The sequence below is a fragment of the Echinops telfairi genome, unplaced genomic scaffold (genome assembly GCF_000313985.2).
Source record: "Echinops telfairi isolate 266 unplaced genomic scaffold, ASM31398v2 ScPeMD7_7469;HRSCAF=8507_0, whole genome shotgun sequence".
Lineage (NCBI taxonomy): Eukaryota > Metazoa > Chordata > Mammalia > Afrosoricida > Tenrecidae > Echinops > Echinops telfairi.
In genome coordinates this window covers 36,466,793-36,470,204 of record NW_022111372.1, presented here as the reverse complement: position 1 = coordinate 36,470,204, position 3,412 = coordinate 36,466,793, and the positions used below count along the sequence as shown (strand labels likewise).

At 46.6% G+C, this 3,412-nt stretch overlaps 1 long non-coding RNA gene across 1 annotated transcript in view; it reads right to left on the bottom strand.

Annotated features, from left to right (window-relative positions):
• LOC123521059 overlaps window positions 1-2,299 on the bottom strand; it is a 20,030-nt gene extending 17,731 nt beyond the window's left edge. The window contains exon 1 of the long non-coding RNA XR_006679549.1: window positions 2,130-2,299. This is a non-coding gene — a long non-coding RNA (uncharacterized LOC123521059). The remainder of the gene's footprint in view (window positions 1-2,129) is intronic.
• Between the last annotated feature and the right edge of the window lie 1,113 nt (window positions 2,300-3,412).

The window sequence follows — 3,412 nt, the reverse complement described above, 5'->3', positions numbered from 1 at the left end:
TACTCCTCCCAGAGTAAGGACAGCCTGACTCCAGGCATCAGCTGACCGTAATCATACCCCCGCTCTCCCTTCAGCCACATGTATATCTTAGAAAAGATAAAAGGAGAGAGAGCAGGAACCTCACTACCATCAAGAATAAAGAGCCAGGAGCAGAGCATGTTCTTTGGACCCAGGGTCCTTGTGCTGAACCTCTTAGACCCAGGGCAAGACTGATACCGGTGTGGCGCGTATATAATCTCCTGTCAACTTTCAAAGGGGTGGAGTCTAGCCTGTCAATCAGGTCATAGCCAATGAGGCCTCCATGTGGGCATGGCCTTCTCCAGAGGATCCTGGGAACTCTTATTTTCCTCACTGGAGACCAGACCCACACTCTCTGCTTCATCTTCCTGCTGACAAGACACGTGGAGCTACAATGATGGATCCAGAGTCCTCGAGCTGGAGGAGCCACGTGGAGACCCAGGCCAGCACTGAAATGCTTACAATGCCTTTGGATCCACAAGGCTTTCCACCCGCTGGCCTGTGATCTTGCTGCATTCGGCATCATTGCATGTATTGTGTGAGTCTGAAGAGGACTTTATAGACTAGTATCAGACATATGGACTTGAACTGGACTGGGCTGTTAATATACAATTGCTCTTTGATATAAAATTTTCTCTTATGCACATATGAGTGTCTCTGGATTTGTTTCTCTAGTGTACCCAGACTATCACATCAGACACAGAGATCTCCAAGGGAGACTACACAAGTGCCCTGAATTTGGATCCATTTTCCTAAACAGTGAGGAAATTTCTTTCTTTCTTTTTTAAGTTTGCAAATTTCTTTAAAAAGCATGTTCTTATCTTTTCAAAGATGCCTCCTTAATCCTTATCAATTACGTGATCCATCTTTATGAGTACATAACCAGAGTTTACTAACAAAGGTAACTGTCAGTGCCTGTCTTATTTACATCATCAGCAGTCCTAAAGTAACAGACTTCTCTATGTGACTGGGAGCCCTGGTGGCAGAGTGGTTGTGCATTGGGCTACCATCTGCAAGGTTAGTAGTTCAAAGCCACCAGTGGCTCTGTGAGAGAAAGACCGGGCTTTTTACTCCCTTAAGCAGTTACAGTCTTTTAAACTCACAGGGACAGTTTGACCTTGTCTTCTAGGGTCACTAGAAGTCAGTATTGACTCAATAGCAGGGAGTTCTGTATCTGCATGTTCCTTGTACACTTAGAAAAGTGGGGAGTCAATGAGCTATGGAATAAGTTTGGGGATTTTGCCTGTCCTGCTCACATTACAGCAAGATGTACACTGCCTTACTTCATGATTCCTGATTTTCTCAGCAATCCTGGGTTCCATTCATAGAGGCATGGAAGATCAAAAGCCAGTGTTTCCTTCCCTTTTAGCTAGCCCCTGCTGAGGTGACCCAGCACCCACCCACATCCTCTAGGACTCCTTCCAGGAGATGGCACCGAGACAGCCAGGAAGCATTCTTCTCCTTTCTTGGTGCTGTACTACAGACTGATGGCTAGCCTGCCCATAGTGCTCTTTACTGTTGCAAACAGCTCAGGAGTTTGCAAAAACAGCCAACAACCACCTAGTTTCAAATACGCTTCCTCCCAAGTAAGGACAAAGCTTAGTGCTATCGTTTTGTAAAAACTGGCACGTCATTACAAAAAAAACATTTAGATGCTCTACCCTTCTCCTTCCGCCTGACTCAAACTGCACCCTTTGCAGTGTAGGCTCCACGTGGCTTGAGGCACAGCTTCCGACGTGGACTGGATTTGCTTCTTGCCTCGCTACTTCCCTAACCTCGGTGGGTAAGTCAGAGCATAAAGACAGGAGCGGAGGTGGTAGAAATCCACCGGCTTCTGCTGGAGCTTATTTCCATACTGCGCTCTCTGCCTCTGGGAGCCAGAGATTTATAAATAAAAATTTACTCGTTACCATTCATGAGACTTAAATGTTACACACATGGAACGCCAGAAATACATTGTCAGCTACCGGGGGCAGAATATTTTTGATATGCTGCAAATGTATTTCCTACATCACCCATTTGCCCAGATGGGCTTCCAGTTTTCCACACTGAAATGAACCCCTCGGCGTAGCGTCCTCTCTGCCACAGTCATGCTCTCCCTGGGCTCGCACCTGTGTTTTCTGTCTCCTTGTCAACGATGCCTCCAGGCGGAATGCAGTCGGTCTGGGGCCACTGGAGCGATGGCTTGGGCTTGTATTTCTGCAGCATCCTTCTCTCAGGAGCTGAAGGTGCTCTGAGGACAGCACCTCAGGTTTCTAACGGCTTGGGAAGTAGCCTGGGGCAAGGATTACTGGGATTAAACAAACAAACAAACAAACAAACACAAAAACCCCCTTTGTCTTGTGGACATGTGCACACCTAGAAAAGTAGGAAGATGATAATGAACGACAGTGTGCTCACCATTCAGCTATCCAATTATTCACATGCCACCAACCCTGTTTCATGGACTGAACCTGACCACAGTTGTGAGGGTGACACAGAACCAGGCAGTGTTTTGGTCTGTTGTAGGGGGGCTGCTGAGAGTTAGGACCGCCTGGGTGACCCCTCCCAACAATGATCTCATTCCATCTGTTTCCCACTTCCACCCTCCTGTCAGCACTTTAGGGGAAACCCCAGAGCCGTGTTATTTCACACCAGTTGGGACGAACGTTATTCATTCCATTTCAAGGAGAAATGGTTGTTGTTACTGCTGGGTGTGGGCCAGTCAACTCCACACCCTGTCCGTTTGGAACGACCCTCCACAGGGTTTCCAAGGCTGAACACTGGGACAGGCTCTTCTCTCCATGCAGCTGCTGGTGGGTTCAAACCAGGGACCTGTGGGTTGGCAGCAGAGCGCTAAACCACTGTGCCACTAGGCCTCCTTAAGTGGAAAAGAGGTGGTCAGAATGAGAGAGTCCGTGGAGAAGTTTAGGTACTTTAGTGTGGTGAATTTCTAATAAGTAAAAAAAAAAATCTATTTTCTGGCATCGCTGGGCTTTTGCTTGTCTGTTTGCTTCCTGTTGGCGTTTTGTACAATTTTCTCTATCTGAACTCCAGGATCGGTAACTGTAGAGACAGGAACTACATTGATAAGTGCCTGGGGGTATGGCAAGGGAGGATGGTGGGGGTGGGGGGATGGGGAGCTAGCAACAATGAGTAAGAGAAGAAAATGTTCTCAAATTGATTGTGGTGATGACTGCACACATTTTGATATGACTGAATGATTAAATTATATATTATCATGCATTAATTTCTTAAAATATAAAAATCGCAGAAACCTTTATTAGACAAAAATATCCAAATGTGAAGCTACTGCTTCTTTACATCTCCTCCATCTAGGTCTGTTCATTTCTGAAGGTGATGTTTCCTTCTCGCCACGCTTCCTGGAAGAATGCTGGGCTCTTTGACACCCCCC